This window comes from Tamandua tetradactyla, chromosome 5 (assembly GCF_023851605.1).
Source record: "Tamandua tetradactyla isolate mTamTet1 chromosome 5, mTamTet1.pri, whole genome shotgun sequence".
Taxonomy (NCBI): Eukaryota; Metazoa; Chordata; class Mammalia; order Pilosa; family Myrmecophagidae; genus Tamandua; species Tamandua tetradactyla.
In genome coordinates, this window is record NC_135331.1 from 105,349,212 (window position 1) to 105,372,546 (window position 23,335).

Below are 23,335 nucleotides of genomic sequence, written 5' to 3' on the forward strand. Positions count from 1 at the left end.
AAGAAATGGCATGTGTTCTTAGGTGATAGCATGCAAAGAAGAATAGGAAATTCAATTTAGAAGCGATAGTAAAATTACCTTTCAGTGTTTGATTCTTATTAATTCTCACTCATTTATTCATACTGTTAATACTATTTCAATGCCTATTGTGTAACATTCATTGTGCCTGGCATCATATAATATTCAATATCATTACTATGATGATGAATTTCAAATGAAGACTCTCCACCACCCCCTTTCCAACCCCATTTTTGTCAGCTCTAATCTCAGGCTGGTGTAACTGAAGCACCATGCCTTTTTTATCATGGAAGATAAAGACTAGTTCAATCTACCATAAATCAGTATTGCTGATGAGGGACTCACACAGAATGGCCAATTAACACTTTACTTCAGATTCAGGTTTTATATTCTAACCCACGGAGATTGAAAATGGTTTCTATACCCTACTATTCTAATCACTCTTTGCCTGTTCTGTCCCAGAGGTGTGAGGCTTGGAGTCTAGATTCCCAGGGCATAATCTAAGGCTCTCCCCTATCTAATAGACAACACTCCTTTACATTTCTGTCCCTCTTACCATTTTGTGCCATTTCTCCTTTCCCACACACAACTCAGTTCTTTTTTTCTACTTTGCTATTGTAGCAACATACATACAGCTCAAATTTTCCTATTTTAACTACTTTTAAGTGTACAATTCAATGGTATTAATTACACTCACAATATTGTGCTATCATCACCACCATCCACTACCCAACCTTTATCATCATTTCAAACAGAAATTTTGTGCCCATTAAGCATCAAACAGAAATTTTGTGCCCATTAAGCAACAACCCCCCATTTCTCTCATTCTTCCCTCATCCCCCATTGTCCCCATTTCCCCCCCCACACACGTACACTGAGTTCTTTTAACCATTTTGCTCTTATATAAGTTAGGGAATGTGCTCAAATATGTAAAACAAATTCAACTAGAGTATAAACTGTCAGTTTGTATAAATTATAAGTCATTCTTAGCTTTGTCAGAAACTGTAGCCACAAACTGGAAACTGGAAATGTTCTTCAGTGGGTAAATAAATAAGCTATGGTACGTTCCTGCAATAGAACACTAGACAGGAATATGAAGGAATGAACTACTGAAACCTACAACAATTTGGATGAATCTCAGAAGTAGTATGCTAAATGAAAGAAACTAGTCTCAAAGGTTGCACATTATGTAAATTCACTTATATGATTTTCCAGAGGTCAAAACTAGAGGGGTAAAGAACAGATCAGTAGTTGCCAGGGGTTAGAGGTGGGAGGAGTGTATAATTATAAAAGGATAACATGAGGGGCTTTTGGGGAGTTATGGAGCTTTTCTGTATCCTGATTTCAGTCGTGATTATGCTAATCCATACATGTGTTAAAATTCATAAAACTGTACACCAAAAAATCAGTTTTAATATATGATAATTTAAAAAGAAAAACAAGAAAAAGTGTACAGTTTCAATAACTAGTACTTTTAGCACAATCAGTTCAACTGATGGGAGTAGAAGTGAGCTAGAAAGTAGTGAACTAGCTATGAGCACTTTGCTTGCCAGTGTGCTACGTGCATCTGTCAGAATGTCTTACAAAGGAAACAGAGATCACCTATGCTGGAGACCCGGTTAAATGGAAATCAGTTAAGAGAATTTCTACTGCACTTACATAATTTCACTCTCTCATAGCATGCTATTGCTTGAATTCTCTAGATTAAAAATCTCAGTATAAATGTCTATGACAGTTTGAAGGTGTTATGTACCCCTGAAAAGTTATGTTCTTTTTCCTGATCCAGTCTTGTGGACGCAGCTAGGTTTCTTCTAATCCTAATTCAGTATTGTGGGGTGGAAATTTTGGATTGTTTCCATGGAAATGTGACACACCCAGTTGTGGATGGGGCTTTCTGATTGGATTGTTTCCATGGAGATGTGACCTTTTGATTAGATGGAGATGTGACTCTACCCATTCAAGGTGGATCTTGATTAGTTTACTGGAATCCTTTAAAAGAGCATATTGGAGAAGGCTCAGAGCTGACAGAGATGCAGATGCAGACACAGACATTCGGTTCAGAAGACCCAGGAGATGCCAGTTGCTAGACAGCAAACAGAGACACAGACATTTGGAGATGCTTGGAGTGCTGACAGAGAGCACAGATGCCTAGACACAGACATTTGAAGAGGCAGAGCTCAGCAGACATTGCCATGTACCTTCCTATGAGAAGCTAAGTAAGCCAGAACCCTGAGTTGTGTTCTGGAGGAGCAACATGAAGACCAGAGATGCTTAGAGAGAAAACCATTGGCATCAGAAGCTGGAAACAACAGAACCAGAAACAAGGGCCAGCAGATGCCAGCCATGTGCCTTCCCAGCTGACAGACATTGGTCTTTCTTGAGTCAAGGTATTTTTCTCTGGATGTCTTGGTTTGGACACTTTTATGACCTTAGAACTGTAAACTTGTAACTTAGTAAATTCCCCCTCCTCCCTTTTTTTTTTTTTTCCGCATGGGCAGGCACCGGAAATCGAACCCGGGTCTCTGGGATGGCAGGTGAGAACTCTGCCTGCTGAGACACCATGGCCCGCCCAAATTCCCTTTTTAAAAGCCATCCCCCCCCCCCAAAAAAAAAGCCATTCTATTTTTGGTATATTGCATTCCAGCAGCATTTAACAAACCAAAACAATGTCCCTCATTCTTCCATTGATTACTGAAAGACAATAATACTTTTTCAGCACACTTGGACTCCCAGATATACTTCCCACATGGGCTGTTTCAAATTCTTTCCTAGTTGAAAGTCCTCAGTTCCTCTTTACTGGTCTCACTTAAAGTTGATGACTTCAGTCATAGGGCTATGGTTATGAATGACTGTTTTTCTCCATTGACCAGAAGCACCCTTCGATCCCTGACTGTCATTCTTATACAGGCTCACTACTTTCCCAAAATGGGTGACAGATGACAGCATGGAATAGTAGCTCCATGGGATCATTCACAAGCACTTGAAAAATAATTTTGAATACAGGCTCCACTGTGTCCACACTTTGAGAATATTCCTTCTGAGATAGATCAAGAGATATCTATCATGGGAACTCTGGCTGTCTCTATAGCTCAGTATTTCCCTATATCTATCATCTTTCTCTTTTCCAAAGGTCCCAAAGACTGGACACTTCTCAAATGTTAACTGTCCTCCTGTTTTCTGAATTCTGTTACCTTCTTGCAGTCAAAATCTCCTTTTGTCCAGTGGACTACATTTTATCAATACTCCAAACCACTAATCTCTGTGTAATATTTTTTTGTGAACATTTATCATCTAACAATTGATGCGGAAATGTGAGGACCCTTCTTGATAATCCATGTGTAGACAATCATTAAATTATTATTCACATTTTTCCAAAATAACTTTAATAGGTTTACTTTTTCTAAAGAGATTTATTTTATCTTCCTTGAAATTGTTATTGGTTCACTCAGAAATTTTTCTAATAATATGTTGAAGTTCTAGCTAGAATGTATGATATGACTGTTACAAATGTTTCTGTCCTGATATATTGAAATCTCATGCCATTCGAAGTGTGTAGGACAGGACATGCAGAAAGCTAATAGAATCTGTTCCAAACAGTAGACAATGGAATATCTAGAAGATCCTTGTATTAAAAGGATTTTCCAGGAAGACCATAAGCATTTAAAACACAGAGGTGGGGAGAACAGCACCAGACCATGATTGTGGCATTTCTATTGTAACTTTTGCTTGAAGAAAGGAAACTGCAGGAAGAAGTGTTGGGTTGGGGAAATAGAAAGAGACCACAAAAAAGTCCCACTGTCTCAATAATCTTCAGCTGCCCCAATTCTCACCTGAAAGGATCCATGTGAGTCTGTAAGGAGGTAGGCCATGGGGCCTGCCTGGCCAGGAACAGACACTCTGAAATGACTGGACGTTGTAGCATCTCTCTTCTCTCAAACCTTACACCCACTTGTAAGCACTTCTTGGCAGTCAGGGCTTCAAGCTCATAAGTTCAAGTGTGGGCTCATGTGGCAGATACACCAATCCCTAGTGAGGACATAGGGTAAAGCATGAGAATAACAAGAAGGTCCTGATTTAAATGCTGGATGTCAGGCATTTTGTTTTGTTTTGTTTTGTTTTTACATGGGCAGGCTCCAGGAATTGAACCCGGGTCTCCGGCACAGCAGGCGAGAATTCTACAGTGAGCCACCAGTCTACCACCCTGGATGTCAGTTTTTGTTTTGTTTTTTTTAATTAATTAAAAAAAATTAACTAACACAACATTTAGAAATCATTCCATTCTACATATGCAATCAGTAATTCTTAATATCATCACATAGATGTATGATCATCATTTCTTAGTACATTTGCATCGATTTAGAAAAAGAAATAGCAAGACAACAGAAAAAGAAATAAAATGATAATATAGAGAAAAAAATAAAAATAAAAAATACAAAAAATATATAAAAATAAAAAAAACAAAAAAAACTATAGCTCAGATGCAGCTTCATTCAGTGTTTAACATAATTGCATTACAATTAGGTAGTATTGTGCTGTCCATTTTTGAGTTTTTGTTGGATGTCAGTTTTTAATTAAGCATTTTGCATGGAGATATCTGAAAGTTGGTACTGGCTACGTGTGACAGACAAATTTGTAAAACATGGGGGAGAAAGTAACCACTTCTGAGTTGAAACCTTGATTATTTCCATATGTACTTCTGCTCCAACTGCCTAGTTTCCTCCAGAAAAGAAAAATTCCTCGACATAATTTCCTTTCCCCCATCCTATTTTCCCCTCCTAAAATAATGACACTATGGAGAATGTAATTTGTCACTGACAAGGCAAATGAAGAGTTAGTTCATCAAAATATTCATTAAGGTCTTACCATGTGCAAAGCATTGCTAGTCAGTGGGCCTACAACCAACAAAGTTTACGTGGTCCCTGCCCTTATGAAGTCTACCCTTTAGAATATTGTTTCTCTACCTTTTTTTTTCATTATTGGGCCACCTAAGGAATCTTAATAGATAGTTTTTACTACCCACCCTCACCTTGAAATTTCCATACCACAGATACACGATATGTATGTTTATGTCTATATATGTGTTTTGTATATAAAAAGATTATGTTTTTCTGTTCCACAAGAACCAGATTTTGTTCCATTGGGGGGGGTGACATTACCACTGTTAAAAATGATGCTCTAGAGGAAAAGATGGGCAATAAACAAATAAGAAAAATAATTTTGACAAGTGAAAAGAACCATTTGAAAAATAATTTTGATAAATAAGGTCAAAAAATGGGAATATGATTACTTTATATATAATGTGAATTACATAAGAATATCATTCAGTTACCTACACTGGCTAAAAGAGAGAAAAGAAGTAGCTAATTTATAGCTTCTTCTTATCTCTATTTTCTCCCTCACTTGGACTGGAAATATAGAATTGTTTCATCACCCCTGTGCAACTATATGCCTGTAGGTAAGCACTGGGTAAAGATGCCCAAGGCTTCCTGGTCTTATTTTCCCTAAAGCTCAGTTATTTAAGTCCCCCATTTGAAACTTGAAAGGAAAAGAAAGAGTAAACCTAATTTTCCATACATAAATAATTTCTCTTTTCCTGTTTTTCCAACAAACTCACATTAAGCCATGCTGCCTCACTTAAACAAGCTCTTCGCTCCAAGCAGCAGAGAGTTGCCAAAAGCTTAATTTATATTCCAGCAATTCAGTCTACCTTGACATTTATTTCTTGCAACTCTGAATGGGTCACTGTTCTTTAGTAAGGGTGTGAGACTATCATAGATAAATTTAACTTGATATGGTTGTGGTGGGAAAAATCACTGATTTTTTCATAATGCTCTCTTCACATAGGTGTGTTCTAACAAAATAATGATGGCAGCACTGCCAAATGCTGCAGAGCAGTCTAATGCTCTGGTTAAGAGCATGAGCTTTAGAGTTCAGACTACTGCCCACAAAGGAGCAGGAATTTAACCTCAGTTTATTCATTCATGAGATGGGAATAATGGCATTACCATATAGGGTTGTTATAAGGAATAACGAAAGTAATATACATAAAGTATTAGCTTTAATACTCAGAGCTTGATAAGCCCTCTATAAATAGTTGCTAGTAATATAAGTGTTTATGTAAACCAACCATGTTTTATTTGGGTAATTCTTTCTAATTTTGCTATTTTTAAAATAAAAAGTTAAAATTTGATTGAAAGCAAAACAATCTTTCTGGGATTTAATGATGAAAGATGTATTACCTAATAGGCTCTTCAATTACACTTGCTCTTTAAATACATTTGTTGATTTTTTTCTAAATCAATTTTATTTTATTTTGCCCCTTTGAATTCTGTTATCTTTTACAAATGTAATTTTTGCTACCCTTAATTCAGCACTGTGATGGTGAATTAATACCAGTAGGTCTGCCAACCTTACTTCTTATATATGCTTACCTAACTTGAGTCTCAGAATGTTTAAAAACAAACTCTCTTGTCTTCCCAATTTCACCCCACTACCCTCTCCAAATCTGTATCAGCTCTGAGATGTCTATCCTGGTTATTGTTACCAGCTTCCTGACAATCATCTATGCCAATGCTCAGGGTCATTTTTTCCCGGGCACAATCCAATTTCTCAACATGACTATGTCATATTTCTATTATCTGTACCTGACTCTCCTATTCAAGTGCATCTCCACAAGAAAAGAGATATTCTCAAATGCCAGGCATATGCCCAGACACAGTGTAAGGGATATTCCTCATGTTTGGGGTCTCCCAACCTAATTTGAACACCTTTCCTATGTTTGAGGAATTTTCATATTTTGAAATTGGCTCTCTTTCCTAGCCTCAGTTTAGTTAGAGTTCAGGGATATGGCCAGGGGCAGATACTGGTTTTGTAGGGCTTGAAGCATATACAGTTTTGGTGGGGACTTCTTTGAGGAAAAAACTGCAAAATTATGAACTTAAAATCAGGTGAAAATTCAGTACTTATTTAAAATGAGGGGAAAAAAATCACAGCAAATTACAAATTTGACAAAGCTGACCATTACTACAAATATCACAAAATCCAAAAGATATATATACTTTTTAAAATTAATTAATTGTCTATGGCACTTCTTTAATAACTTTTTTCTTTTTTCTTTTAGATGAATAATCTTTTATTGCCTCATCACATGACAACTTTGTAATACTTTTTATAAAAAGGATAAAAAAATAATTTAGTCTGTTCTTGAGATTGCTGATCAGAATTGGTTCTATTTTTTTTTTTAACATGGGCAGGCACCGGGAATCGAACCCAGGTCCTCTGGCATGGCAGGCGAGCATACTTGCCTGCTGAGCCACTGTGGCCTGACCCAAAATTAGTTCTTTTATTATTGGTAGTTTAGAAAAGTTTCTTTAAACTTCACAACTCATTGTTGGTAATAGTACATAAAGTTGGTAAATGTGATGGGGAAGTCAGACTTACAATAGCTTATTTTAGCAAATTTTACAAAAAACATATTTCTAGGGCTCTCTCAGGATCTTGGAAGCTGTGCAAATGAAGGACCCTGAAGCTTAAACTTCATTAACTCAAGCTAATGGTAAATCCATCTCTGCATATGGCTTAGGCTTCACCAATCAGACATGATCCCAAAGATGCGATTCAGAAGTTAACAAATTTAGGAAGCAGGAGCCCTTGGAATCTATTATTTCATAAGAATGGCAGTAGAGGCACCAGCTCTTCCAGAATATCCTTGGTGACATTTCTGGTGCTGGGTTCCCTGTGGTGTCTGTGACAAAGGGCAGCTGAAGTGCCCACTCCCCGGAGAAGCCCTCACAGTATGAGGTAGGCATTGTTCCTGGCTGCAGAGGCTATGGGCCTGACTCTCTAGGCCTCTTGGAGATACCATGAAGTACCAAATAGGCTTTATTAGATTATTTCTCTGCCTAACCTAGCTAGAGTAATTTCTTTTTGCAACCAAGAATCCTAATTGAAATATGTGGATTTTGTCCTGTAGTGCTAAGACTAACATGAGGCAGCGTGAGCCTGAGATGGTGGAGTCATACAAGGATGGAAAAGTGAATCAGAGCAGAGACCACATAAAAAAATAGTGACCAAATACTAGAAAAATAAGATTGAAGGTCAAATTAATGGGGCCCAGAGTTAAGATAGAAGTCATGGAGTTAAGATAGAATTTATGGAGTTATTGATTTGTAAAAAGAGCTGACAACAAAGTTTACCAAAAGTTAGAAGAGAGCAGGTCAAAATTCCCTTTGTTTTGCCAGCAGTTGGGTGGTATATAAAAGGACTGGGTGGCCTTAAAAAGGAATAGGAGAATGCCAGACAATATAACTTAGGCTTTCATTAGCTCTCATCTGGAAACACAAAAGTCTGCTAACTTCCTCCAACCTTACTCTCTGCCCTGCAGGATGTTCTTCACATGAAATACAGTTTGGGGGCCACTGTTTCTGCCTTGCTTAAAAATCAATAATAGCTCCCCATTGCCTATAGAATATCACAGAACTCACTAGCCTGGCTTTGTTGATCCTTCCTTATCTAGGTCAATCCATCTTTCCAACTTATTACTTATTAATCTTTTTAAATTCCATATTGGAGCCATGCTAAACATTTTGCTGTTTCCTAGACACCCATTTCATTTTACCACATGCATGCTGTTTTTTTCTGCCCAGGATGCACTTCCTACCACATCTTGGTACATACAAATCTCTGTCTTTCAACGCCCAGTTCAAATGACACATTCCTCCTTCAGCAACAATCTTGCTCCCCTGAAACATGCTCACTGTACTTCTCAAGTTACCTTTTGCTTTCCGTCTTGCATTATGATTGTTCAGGCACATATCTTTATTCCTCCTAAGAAACCATAAGCCCACTGTGGGCATAATTCTTTGCATATGGCCTTATATGTTACAGGTGTACTAAATAGTGTTGAACAAAGGATTGAATGAAATGACTCCTGATACATAATGTTCATGTGCTATCTACAGTTCCTCAGTTCATCTAGTCTATTTATGAGAAAGCTATGTGACTCTAGAGCTATCAGATATGCCATTTTTTACTTTAGTAAAAAAATATTTTAAATGCTTATTTTAACTATTTCTTGCAATGATTTTTTATGACCTATCAAAATACCACTGTTGATATGCGCTATCTGTGGAGAACATAGAAAAACAGGTATTAAAACTTTAAGATTTTTTATAACTGTCAGATATTAAATATGATATGGTACTAGTTTGAATTGGAAAATGTATTTTAAAAATAGTTTACTTTTAAACTCAAATGTTAATCTACGTTTATGTTTTAAACACAATTTCCAGTTAACGGTAATATCAACATCAAACTTTGCCTTAAAAACACATGATTTATGATTCCCTGTGATTTTACAATTCAATGGCATCACAGAATGTGCCCTTGTTGATCTATTTTCCTTCAGGCATCTTTTAGTTAAGATTCTAAGTATCTGTGGAGCCAAAGCAGATGATAATGACGTCTGGTGCAGAAGGAAAAGTGCAGGAGGGGAGAGTAGCCAGTTTCAAGTTTCCCAGAGGATGAGACCAGCAGGTTGTCAGACTTTCCCATGGAGCCTCTAAACTCTGTGCTTTTCTATCCTGACCAGCAAGTGGCACTTATCTGATTCCAGCTTCCCACCAGTATAGAGTTTTACAGTGCCTTTAATTTCAGTAGACTCTCCCTGCCAATGGTGTGGTTAGGACAGAGGTTGAAATAGAGGATGGGCTTAGGTTGGTTCTGTTTTCTAGCCCCTGGGACCTGAATTCCCTGAAGGAGGGTCACCAGTTGAGCTGGGCCCCATCCCCTTTTCTTGAGGAAGATATACCCTTTAGGGAAATGTCCCCACTCACCTGACTATTATTTTGTCTCTCAAACATTCCTCAATTCCACCCTTGCCTGGGTCAGTGCTGAAGCCCAAGAGAGCTAGCAGTTCTACCTAAAGAGTTGTTAAGAAGTTAAAAAAAAAAAAGTCTTTTCAGAGCTGGATTCCAGCTTCCCAGGTTTGCCAATCAAGAGCTGGAGTTGGTACGTGGCTCTATGTGTACCCAGGTACTATGTGGCAGGTCTTTTCTTGGGGTCCAGGAACACGGCATCATCTGCTAGCTTTCTCTCCTGGCTTCTTGTTTCATGAAACTTCCCAGAAGCCATTTTCCTCCTTCATCTCCAAACGTCGCTGGCTCGTGGATTCTCTGCTTCATGATGCTGCAGCATTCTCTGCTCTCTCTGAATCTCTTTCATTTTCCAAAATGTTTCCTCTTTTATAGGACTTCAGAAACTAATCAAGACCCACCCGAATGGGTGGAGATATGCCTTTAGCTTATCCAGTTAGCACCATTCTTGATTAAATCACATCTCCAGGGAGATGATCTGATTACAGTTTTCAACATACAATGCTGAATAGGAATTAGAAGAAATGGCTGCCTTTACAAAATGGGATTAGGATTAAAACACAGCTTTCCTAGGGTACATAATCCTTTCAAACCAGCACAATTGGTATTTCATGCAAACAACAACCAGAAAAGAGCAGGGGTAGCTATACTAATATCTGACAAATTAGACTTCAAATGTAAAACAATGAAAAGAGATAAAGAAGGACACTATGTGTTGACAAAAAGAACAATTCAACAAGAAGACATAACAATCATCAATATTTATGCACTGGGCAAGAGTGCTCCAAAATATATGAGGTAAACTCTGACAACACTGAAGGGAGAAGTAAACACCTCTACAGTAATAGCTGGAGACTTCAATTCCCCACTCATCAATGGATAGAACATCTAGCCAGAGGATCAATAAGGAAGCGAGATTTGAATAATACTATAGACTTACAAGACATTTACAGAACACTACATCACACAACAGCAGGATACACATTTTTCTCAAGTGCTTGTGGATTGTTCTCAAGGATAGAACATATGCTGGATGACAAAGCAAGTTTCAATGAATTAAAAAGATAGAATTATACAAAGCACTTTCTTGGGTCATAATGGAATGAAGTTGGAAATCAATAACAGCCTGAGGGCCAGAAGATTCACAAGTATATGGAGGCTAAGCAACACACTCTTAAACAACCAGTGGGTCAAGGAAGAAATTACAAAAGAAATCAGTAAATCTCTTGAGTCAAATGAAAAACGCAATGCACTGGTTTGAAAGTATTATGTACCCAGAAAAGCCATATTTTTAATTCTGATTCAATCTTGTTGAAGGTAGCCATTTCTTTTAATCCTTATTCAATACTGTTGGTGGAAACTTTTGATTGGATTATCTCCATGGGGTTGTGACCTTTTTATTATATGGAGATGTGTCTCCACTCATTCCAGGTGGGTCTTGATTAGCTTACTGGAAACCTTTAAAAGAGGAAACATTTTGGAAAGAATTAGAAACGACAGAGCTTTGACAGAAACTTCAGAGCAGAGCTAACACAGATGCTGACAGTAACAGAACAGAGACATAGATGTTTGGAGATTCTTGAGCTTAGCAGATGTTACTATGAGAGAGCCAAAGAAGTCAAGAGATGAAAGCCAGCCCCGGAGAAGCAAAATGAGGAACCCCCCAGGGGAAAAGAGGCTGAAAGCAATGAAGCCCAGGAGCAAGGGTTTCTCAGCTGATAGAGGTGTTCCAGACACATTGGCCTTTCTTGAATTAAGGTATGTTTTCCCTGTATGCCTTAGTTTGGACCTTTTTATAGGCTGAGAACTGTAAACTTGCAACTTATAAAATTTCCTTTTTAAAAGTTGTTCTGGTATATCACATTCCAGCAACTTATAAACTAGTACACATAACATACCAAATTTATGGGATGCAGTAAAGATGCTGCTGAGGGGGAAATTTATTGCCCAAATGCCTGTATTAACAAGGGAGAAAGAGCAAAAATCAAGGAATTAACTGTTTACCTGGAAGAAATAGAGAAAGAACAGCAAACTAACCCCAAAGCAAACAAAAGGAAAGAAATTATTAATATTACACCAGAAATAAATGAAATTGAGAACATGAAACAATCAAGAAAATCAACAAAACCAGAAGTTGGTTCTTTGAGAAAATCAATAAAATCAATGGACCCTTAGCTAGGCTAACGAAAATAAAAAGGATGCAAATAAATAAAATCAGAAACAGAAGAAGAGACATAACCACTGACACCACAGAAATAAAGGAGGCAATGAGAGGATACCATGAGCACTATATGCTAGTAATATAGACAATGTAGATAAAGTGGACAACTTCCTAGAAAGGCATGACCAACCAACATTGACACAAGAAGAAATAGATGACCGAACAAACCAATCATAAATAAAGAGATTGAATTAGTCATCAGGAAGCTCCCAAAAAAGAAAAGTTCAGGACCAGATGGGTTCACATGTGAATTCTATCAAGCATTCAAGAAATAATTAGTTCCAGTCGTACTCACACTCTCCAAAAAAATTGAAGTGGAGGGAAAGCTACTTAACTCATTCTATGAAGCTAATATTACCCTAATACCAAAGTCGAAGTTACTACAAGAAAAGAAAGTTATGGACCAATCTCTTTAATGAATATAGATGAAAATTGCTCAACAAAAATACTTGCAAATAGAATGAAGCAGCACGTTAAAAGGACTATACAACTTAACCAAATGGGATTTATTCTAGGTATGCAAGGATGGTTCAACACAAGGAAATCAATTAATGTAATACCCCATGTGAATAAGTCCAAGTGGAAAGACCCATGATCATTTTGATTGCTGCAGAAAAGACATTTAACAAAATTCAACATCTTGATGTGGGAGATATGAAAAACCCACAGCTAATGTCATCCTCAATGGGGAAAGACTGAAAGCTCAGATCAGGAACAAGACAAAGATGCCTAATGTCACCATTGTTATTCAGCATTGTGCTGGAAGTTCTAGCCAGAACAATTATACAAGAAAAAGAAATAAAGATGCCCAAATTGGATAGGAAGAAGTAAAACTCTCACTGTTTGCAAATGACATGATAACTATACATTGAAAATATAAAAAAAAAAAAACTACAACATAGCAACTAGAGCTAATAAATGAATATAGTAAAGTGTCAGGGTACAAAATCAACACCCAAAAATCAGTACTGTTTCTATACATTAGTGATGAACAATCTAAGGAGGAAATCCAGAAAAAAATCCATTTACAATAGCAACCAAAAGAATAAAATATTTAGGAATAAATTTAACCAAGGCCACAAAAGACCTATACACAGAAAACTACAAGAAATTGGTAAAAGAAATCATGGAAGACCTAAATATATGGAAAAACATACTGTGTTCAGGATTAGAAGACCAATTTACTTAAGATGTCAGATCTATCAAATTAATATATAGATTCAAAGTAATACCAATTAAAATCCAAACAACTTACTTTACAGTAATAGAAAAACCAATTATCAACTATATAAAGTGACTGTGTGATTGTGAAAACCTTGTATCTGATGCTCCTTTTATCCAGGGTATGGATGGATGAGTAAAAAATATGATAAATAAATAATAGGGGGGACAAAGGGTAAAATAAATTGGGTAGTTGGAAATACTAGTGTTTGATGAGAGGGAGGGGTAAGGAGTATGGTATGTATGAGTTTTTTCGTTTTCTTTTTCTGGAGTGATGCAAATGTTCTTAAAAATGATCATAATGATTAATATTGTGAGCCATTGACTGTACACCATATATGGAATGTATGTGTTTGAAGATGTATCAATAAAAATATTTTTTTTAAATATCAAATTTATGTGGAAGGGCAGAGTGCCCTTCCATGTAAATAGCTAAAAACATCTTGAGAAGAAAAACATAAAGTGGGAGATTTCCCACTACCTGACTTTAAAGCATATTACAAAGTTATAATGGTCAAAACAGTGGGGTACTAGAATAAAGATAGATATACTGATCAATGGAATTGAACTGAGTGTTCAGAAATAGACCCTGTCATCTATAGACAATTGATCTTTGATAAGGCAGTCAAGCCAACCCACATCAGATAGAGCAGCCTCTTCAATAAATGGTGTTTGGAGAACTGGATAGCCATATGCAAAAGAATGAAAGAGGAGCCATATCTTACACACTATGAAAAAATTAACCTTAAATGGATCAAGGGCCTAAACATTAGAGCTAAGACCATAAAATTTTTAGAAGAAAATGTAGGGAAATATCTTATAAATCTTGAATAGGAGGTTGTTTTCTAGACCTTACATCCAAAGCACAAGCAATGAAAAAAAATAGATAAATAGGATTTCTTCAGTTAAACACTTCTGTGCATCAAAGAACTTAGTCAGGAAAGTACAAAGGCAGCTTATGCAATGGTAGACAATATTTGGAAACTACATATCAGATAAAGGTTTAATATCCAGAATATATAAAGAGATTCTACAACTCAACAACAAAATGGCAAACAACCCAATTAAAAAATGGTCAAAAGACATGAAAAGACATTTTTCAGAAGAGAAAATACAAATGGTTAAAAGGCATATGAAAAGATGCTCAACTTTACTGGTTGTCAGGAAAATGCAAATTAAAATGACAATGAGGTATCATCTCACACCCACTAGAATGGCCATTATATAAAAAAAAAAAATAGCAACAGAAAATGACAAGTGCTGGAGAGGATGTCGAGAAAGAGGCACACATCCATTGTTTCTGGGAATGTAAAATGGTGCAACTGCTCTGGAAGGCAGTTTGGTGGTTCCTCAGGAATCTAAGTATAGAATTTCCATATGATCAAGCAATCCCATTGCTAAGTATTTATTCAGAGGACCTGAAGACAAGGATACAAATGGACATTTGCACACCAATGTCTATAGTAGCATTATTTATGATATCCAAGAGTTGGAAACAGCTCAAGTGTCCATCAATGGATGAGTGGCTAAACAAGCTGTGGTATATACATTCAGTGAAATATTATACAGCTGTAAAACAGAATAAAGTCATGAAGCATGTAACAACATGAGTGAACCTTGAGGACATTATGCTGAGTGCAATTAGACAGAGACAAACTGACAAATACTGTATGGTTTCACTAATATGAACTAACATTAACTAACATTAATTATGAACTTTGAGACTTAAAGTTAAGGGCACAGGTTTTCAGGAGATAGAAGGAGGGCAGAGATTGAGCATTTAGTGCTGAAGGAGCACAGAATGTGCAACAGAACTGTATTAGTTAGGGTTCTCTCGAGAAACAGAATCAACAGGAAATATTCATAAATATAAAATTTATAAAAGTGTCTCACATAACCGTGGGAATGTAGAGTCCAAAATCTGTAGGTCAGGCTGTGAACCTGACGATTCCGAGGGAGGGTCTGGATGAACTCCACAGGAGAGTCTCGCTGGCTGAAGCAGGAAAGAAGCCTATCTCTTCTGAACCCTCCTTAAAAGGCTTCCAATGATTAGATTAAGTATCACTCATTGCAGAAGACACTTCCCTTGACTGATTACAAACGGAATCAGCTGTGGATGCAGCCGATGTGATCACGATTTAATTCTATGAAATGTCCTCATAGCAACAGACAGGCCAGCACTTGCCCTACCAGACAAGCTGGTACCACCACTTGGCCAGGTTGACACATGAACCTGACCTTGACAAGGACTGATGTAAAAATTCAGAAATGGGTAGCACAACACCATCTAATGGTAACACAATAGTAAAGTACACCAAATGAAGCTCAATGTGAGTAAGATTGAGGGAGAAGGGCTGTGGGTATGTATAACACCAGAAGAAAAGATAGAAGTTAAAGACTGAGATGATATAACTTAGGAAAGTCTAGAGTGGACAATGATTGTGATTAAATGTACAAATATAAGAAAGTTTTTGCATGAGTGAGAACAAATGAATGTCAACATTGCAAAGTGTTGAAAATGGAATGGTATACAGGAAAAATACAATCAGAGCCAAATAGGGTCTATAGTCAACAGTAACATTGTAATATACTTTCATTGAACGCAAGAAAGGCAGTATACCAAAACTAAATGTCAACAAGTGAGGGATACGGGGGAGAGGTATGGGATCTTTTGTGGAAGTAAAGGAAATATCTTCATATGGATTGTGGTAGCAAAGGCATGGCTCTGTGATTATAGCAGGAACCATTGATTTTTTTACTTAGGTTGGTGTATTAGTTTGCAAGCTGCTGGAATGTAATATACCTGAGTTGGAATGACTTTTATAAAGTGAATTTTAAAAGTTACAAGTTTACAGTTCTAAGCCTTATAAAAATGCCCAAACTAAGGTATCCAGGGAAAGATACCTTAATTCAAGGAAGGCTGATGAGTCTAGGACACTTCTGTCAGCTGGAAAGTCACATGGCAGGCATCTGCTGGTCCCTTGTTCCTGGGTTAAAGCTAATAGCTTTCAGCCTCTGTTCCTGTGGAGGTTCCTCACTTTGCTTCTCCACGGCTGGCTTTCATCTCTTGGCTTCCCTTGACTCTCTCCTTGTTCCGGTTCACTTAACATCCCATGGCGACATCTGTTGGACTCCAAGCATCTCTAAATATCTGTGTCTCTGATCTCCAAGTGTCAGCATCTGCATCAGCTCTCTCTCTGAAGTTTCTGTTGGCTCTGTCATTTCTGGCTTTCTCCAAAATATTTCCTTTTTTAACGGATTCTTATAAACTAATCAAGACCCACCTAGAATAGGTGGAGTTACATCTTCATCTAATAAAAGGGTCACACCCACAATTGGGCCTACCACCTCTTTGTGTATATAATCTAATCAGAAGTTTCCAACCTACAGTATTGAGTTAGGATTAAAAGAAATGGCTGGTCCCACAAGAATGGATGAGGGTTAAAACATGGCTTTTCTGGGGTACACAATACCTTCAAACTAGCACAGTTGGATTGTATGATGTGTGAAAAAAAACTGTTAAAAATGAACAGAGAAGGGTGCATGGGTAGTTCAGTGGTTACAATGCCTACCTTTCATGTGGGATACCCAGGTTCAATTCCTGGACTATGTACCCCCCAAAAAAAATTTGAACAGAGAGAAACATGTGCTGGATTTACTATACATTCCCCAAGACAGGGCAAAAACACCATGTGAAATATAATTTAGTTTTTTCTATTTTGTCATATATTGTACCATAAATGTAGTCTCAGGGGGCTGATTTTAGTTCATGCTGCTGGAAATGCAATATACCAGAAATGAGTTGGCTTTTATAAAGGGAATTTATTAAGTTACTAGTTTACAGTTCCAAGGCCATAAAAATGCCCAAAAAAGCATCCAGAGAAAGATACCTTGACTCAATAAATGGCTGATGATGCTTGGGATTTCTCTGTCAACTGGGAAGGCACATGGCAACCTCTGCTAGCTTTCTCTCCTGGCTTCTCCTTTCAAACAGCTTCGCTGGGGGTGTTTTCTTTTTGTATCTCCAAAGATCTCCATTGGTGTTAACTCTGAACCTCTTTCCAAAATTGTTCCTTCATAAAGGACTCCAGTAAGTGACCCCACCTTGAATAGGTAGAGACACATCTCCATGGAAACCACCTAATCAAAAGGTCCCACCCACAATTGGGTGGGTCACATCTCTGTGTAAACAACTTAATCAAAAAAGACCCCATACAACAATAATGAGTGAGGACTGAAGAACATGGCTTTTCTGAGGTATAAAAGAGTTTGAAAGTAGCACCAGGGCCATCAGATTAAAAGAGAATTTATGTCCTGAGACATGTTTTCTTTCATAAATCTTCTATATTTGTTGTTTTGCTTGAGAGCATTTATTTTTAAGACGTGTTGGGAAGGATCTTATTAGGTTGAACCAGATAATTGCTGATATCTAATTATTTTTGACCTACAAAACATTTATTACCTCTAGTTTAACTTAATATAATTAAAGACCTGGTCAAAGGCTGAAGAGCTTTTTTGTCAGCTATCTTACCATCAAACTTTAACATTTATAAAACTCTTAATATATTCGATATGGTAAAATTTAGGATATGTTGAGCAATCCTTCCTCCTCCCACACAACTAAGCATTGCTTCTTCCATTTCTTCCCACTTGACTGAAGCCTGTGGTCTTCTTTCCAGATATTATCAAGAGATAATAAGAAAAATAGAGAGAAAAAAAGCATGGTGATGCATGATATGATGCTATTGTGACCTATTGATTATATACTTTGGGTGGACTGTATGTGTGTGAAGATATCTTAATAAAAGTATTTTTAAAATAGAAAAAAAAAGGAGATAATAGAGCTATGCCTCTGGCAAAATATCATTCTGTCCTGCAGTCTTCTCTGGCATAAAACTTTTTGTTCACTCAGTTGTAGTTCACTGCCATCAAAGCTTCACCTATTGTTTTGTATTCAATTAGCTTTTACTATATTATGAGCAGAAATACTTGAGATTTTAAATTATTGAGTTTTAGAGTTAGAAGAGATTAATCTCTTAGCCTGACACTCCTATAGTAGATATTACTGGTGGCTGATTCCCTTGGTCAGCCCAATTTTCAATGAATATTCTACCTCCCCAGTGCTGTCTATGTGCTTTGGGAATGGGCCTAGCTTAGCAGAATGCACAATCTCATTATTTTAGGTATCCAGACCTAAGCCAATCAATATATAAAGGTCCCTGCCATTAGGATGGGATTAGGCATTGGAATGTGACCCAATTTAGGCCAATAAGGAGGGAAGTTTTCCAGAAACCTCTAGGAAAGAAAATTCCTTGTTATTAAAAGAGAACACCAGAAGAGACACACTTTCTTCTCAAAGTTGAGAGATGGGGATGTAAAACTGTAAGTTCTTCAGTCATTTTATAATCAGGAGTAATGCTATCCTGATGATGAAGCCAGCTCTCAGAGATGGGCATATTTGGGAGAGGGAATTGTGAAAAAAATAAAGCAGAGTGACTTGATAAAACCTACCTCAATGCCTGCTCAATTTCTGTACTTCTAGTTATTAAGTCAACTAAATTATGTCAACTAGAGCTATGTTTTCTGTTACTTATAGTCTCTGTTGTATTTGATATATTTTCCATCCCCTCATTTCATAGAAAGAGATTGAGGCCTCTTAAGATTAAAGGGAATTGAGTCACCCCCAGAGAACCTCTTTTGTTGCTCAGATGTGGCTGTTCTCTCTAAGCCAACTCAGCAGATGAATTCATTGCTCTCCTCTCTACTTGGGACATGACTCCCAGGGGTGTAAATCTCCCTAGCAATATGGGATAGGACTCCCGTGATAAGCCAGGACCAATCATCATGGAATTGAGAAAGCCTTCCTGATCAAAAGGGGGGGAGAGAGAAATAAAACAAAATAAAGTTTCAGTGGCTGAGAGATTTAGAGTGGAGAGGTTATCTTGGAGGTTATTCTTAAGCATTAGATAGATATCCCTTTTTAGTTTATGGTGCATTGGAGTGGCTAGAGTGAACTACCTGAAATTGTTGAACTGTTTCAGTAGCCTTGATTTATTTTTTGGTGAGGGTGGGGTGCATAGTCTGGGAATCAAATCCAGGTCTCCCACATGGAAGACAAGCATTCTACCACTGAACCACCCATGCACCCCCAGTAGCCTTGATTTTGAAGAAAACTATATAACTATATAGCTTTTACAATGTGACTGTGTGGCTGTATAAACTTTGTGTCTAACTGATGCTCCTTTTATCCAGGGTATGAATAGATGGGAAAAATATAAGGATAAAGAAACAAATGAATAAAGAAAGATAAGGGGCAAAAACCCTGGGTAGATTGAAATACTAGTGGTCAATGAGAGAATGTCTAAGGGGTATAGGATATGTGAGTTTTTTCTTTTTTCTTTCTCTGGAGTGGCACAAATGTTCTAAAAGTGATCATGGTGATGTATATACAACTATGTGATGATACTGTGGGCCGTTGATTGTATACTATGGATATTCTCATTTGCAAGCTGCTGGAATGCAATATACCAAAAATGGAGCAGCTTTCAAAAAAAGAGAATTTAATAAATTGCAAGTTTATAGTTATAAGCCCATGAAAATGCCCAAATTAAAGCAAGACTATAGAAATGTTCAATCTAAGGCATTCAGGGAAAGATAACTTGGTTCAAGAAGGCCAATGACATTCAAGGTTTTTCTCTCAATTGGAAAAGCACATGATGAACATGGTGACATCTGCTACTTTCCCCTCAGGCTTATTGTTTCATGAAGCTCCCCCGGGGGCATTTTCTTTCTTTATCTCCAAAGGTCTCTGGCTGGTGGACTCTCAAGTTTCTCACATCTCTCTTACTTTTTCCAAAAATGTTTCCTCTTTTAAAGGATTCCAGTAAACTAATCAAGACCTACCTGGAATGGGTGGAGGCACACCTTCCTCTAATCAGAGGTTAATATCTACAGTTGTGCCACATCTCGGTGGAAATATTCTAATCAAGTTTCCAACCTACAATACTGAATAGGGATTTAAAGAAACGGCTGCTTCCACAAGATGGATCAGGATTACAACATGGCTTTTTTAGGGCACATCATCCTTTCAAACCAGCACAGACTGTATGTGTGAAGATTTCTCAGTACAAATATTTTTAAAAATTTAAAGGACTTGTCTGATATATCAGAACATAGATTATATAAATCAAAACAATTTTCCTTCCTCAGCGAAGACAGGCCAAAGGTTGAAGATACTAGACAATAAATAAGAACTTAAACAGGGAAAGTAAAGGGTGTCCTGGAAAGAAGGAAACATTCACTCTTTTTTTTTTTTTTACAGTTTTTTTAATTAATTAAAAAAGAAGAGAAATTAACACAACATTTAGAAATCATTCCATTCTACATATGCACTCAGTAATTCTTGATATCATCACATAGATGTATGATCATCATTTCTTAGTACATTTGCATCGATTTAGGAAAAGAACTAGCAAAACAGCAGAAAAAGGTATAGAATGTTAATATAGAGAAGAAAATTAAAATAATAATAATAATTAATATATATATATACAAAAAAGGAAAAAGAAAAAAAAAACAAAAGATACAAACAAACAAACAAACAACAACAAAAAAACTATAGTTCCGGTGCAGCTTCATTCAGAGTTTTAACATAGTTACATTACAATTAGGTATTATTGTGCTGTCCATTTTTGAGTTTTTATATCTAGTCCTGTTGCACAGTCTGTATCCCTTCAGCTCCAATTACCCATTATCTTACCCTGTTTCTAACTCCTGCTGGTCTCTGTTACCAATGATATATTCCAAGTTTATTCTCGAATGTCAGTTCACATCAGTGGGACCATACAGTATTTGTCCTTTAGTTTTTGGCTAGACTCACTCAGCATAATGTTCTCTAGGTCCATCCATGTTATTACATGCTTCATAAGTTTATCCTGTCTTAAAGCTGCATAATATTCCATCGTATGTATATACCACAGTTTGTTTAGCCACTCAACTGTTGATGGACATTTTGGCTGTTTCCATCTCTTTGCAATTGTAAATAATGCTGCTATAAACATTGGTGTGCAAATGTCCATTTTTGTCTTTGCCCTTAAGTCCTTTGAGTAGATACCTAGCAGTGGTATTGCTGGGTCATAATCCATTCTGCCAGTCTATGTCTTTTGATTGGGAAATTCAGTCCGTTAACTTTTAGTGTTATTACTGCTTGGATAATATTTTCCTCTACCATTTTGTCTTTTGTATTATATATATCATATCTGATTTTCCTTCTTTCTACACTTTACTCCATACCTCTCTCTTCTGTCTTTTTGTATCTGACTCTAGTGCTCCCTTTAGTATTTCTTGCAGAGCTGGTCTCTTGGTCACAAATTCTCTCAGTGACTTTTTGTCTATAAATGTTTAATTTCTCCTTCATTTTTGAAGGACAATTTTGCTGGATATAGGAGTCTTGGTTGGCAGTTTTTCTCTTTTAGTAATTTAAATATATCATCCCACTGTCTTCTAGCTTCCATGGTTTCTGCTGAGAAATCTACACAGTCTTATTGGGTTTCCCTTGTATGTGACAGATTGTTTTTCTCTTGCTGCTTTCAAGATCCTCTCTTTCTCTTTGACCTCTGACATTCTAACTAGTAAGTGTCTTGGAGAACGCCTATTTGGGTCTATTCTCTTTGGGGTGCGCTGCACTTCTTGGATCTGTAAATTTAGGCCTTTCATAAGAGTTGGGAAATTTTCAGTGATAATTTCTTCCATTAGTTTTTCTCCTCCTTTTCCCTTCTCTTCTCCTTCTGGGACACCCACAACACGTATATTTGTGTGCTTCATATTGTCATTCAGTTCCCTGATCCCCTGCTCAAGTTTTTCCATTCTTTTCCCTATAGTTTCTGTTTCCTTTTGGAATTCAGATGTTCCAGCCTCCAGTTCACTAATTGTAGCTTCTGTCTCTTTAAATCTACCATTGTAGGTATCCATTGTTTTTTCCATCTTTTCTACTTTGTCCTTCTCTCCCATAAGTTCTGTGATTTGTTTTTTCAGATTTTCTATTTCTTCTTTTTGTTCAGCCCATGTCTTCTTCATGTCCTCCCTCAATTTATTGATTTGGTTTTTGAAGAGGCTTTCCATTTCTGTTCATATATTCAGCATTAGTTGTCTCAGCTCCTGTATCTCATTTGAACTATTGGTTTGTTCCTTTGACTGGGCCATACCTTCAATTTTCCGAGCGTGATCTGTTATTTTCTGCTGGTGTCTGGGCATTTGATCAGATTTCCCTGGGTGTGGGACCCGGCTGGTTGAAAGGTTTTTCTGTGAAATCTCTGGGCTCTGTTTTTCTTTTCCTGCCCAGTAGGTGGCGCTCGTGGCACTCGTCTGTCTGCGGGTCCCACCAGTAAAAGATGCTGTGGCTCCTTTAACTTGCCAATCCGAATCTCGCAGTCGGCCCGGGAAACCGCGCGTGGAGGGGGTGTCGTCGGCCACCGCGGCTTGGGGAAGTGCCGGTTCAAATTGCCCAGCTGGCCCAAGACGCCAAGCGTGGCGGGAGGGCCCTGCTATCCAACGTTCCCAATCGGACCGGGAAGTCACATGTGTGGAAGAGACCCCTGGTCGCCAGCCGCCCCGGCCCGGGGAAGCGCGCACCCCTCGGGTATCTCACCGCAGCGGATTCTCCCTTCCCGTTCAGCCGTTCCAGAATGAGGTACGCTGTCCTTTTGGTCTCTGTCGTGGCTCCGGGAGCTGTTTCGTATTGTTTCTGTTTCTTTAGTTGCTGTTCTGGAGGAGGAACTAAGACCCGCGCGTCTTACTAAGCCGCCATCTTCTCCGGAAGCCTGGAAACATTCACTCTTATTTGATCAAGCAAGGAAGGTTAAAACGAGGAGAACTGGAACTATCGGAAAAAGGAGAAAAGGATCTGTAAACTAGGACATTGTGCTAGTAAGTCACTCTAGTCTCCTTCCTTCTAGCCTTTCCTCAAGTCTCTGTGGCAGGGACTTTGCCCTACCAAGTTTCCTTT

The 23,335-nt window shown here is 37.6% G+C and overlaps 1 long non-coding RNA gene across 1 annotated transcript in view; it reads right to left on the reverse strand.

Moving 5' to 3' along the window:
- Positions 1-3,854: 3,854 nt before the first annotated feature.
- Positions 3,855-23,335, reverse strand: part of LOC143684752 (uncharacterized) — a 49,716-nt gene continuing 30,235 nt past the window's right edge. Inside the window, exon 3 of the long non-coding RNA XR_013176147.1 lies at positions 3,855-4,044. This is a non-coding gene — a long non-coding RNA (uncharacterized LOC143684752). The remainder of the gene's footprint in view (positions 4,045-23,335) is intronic.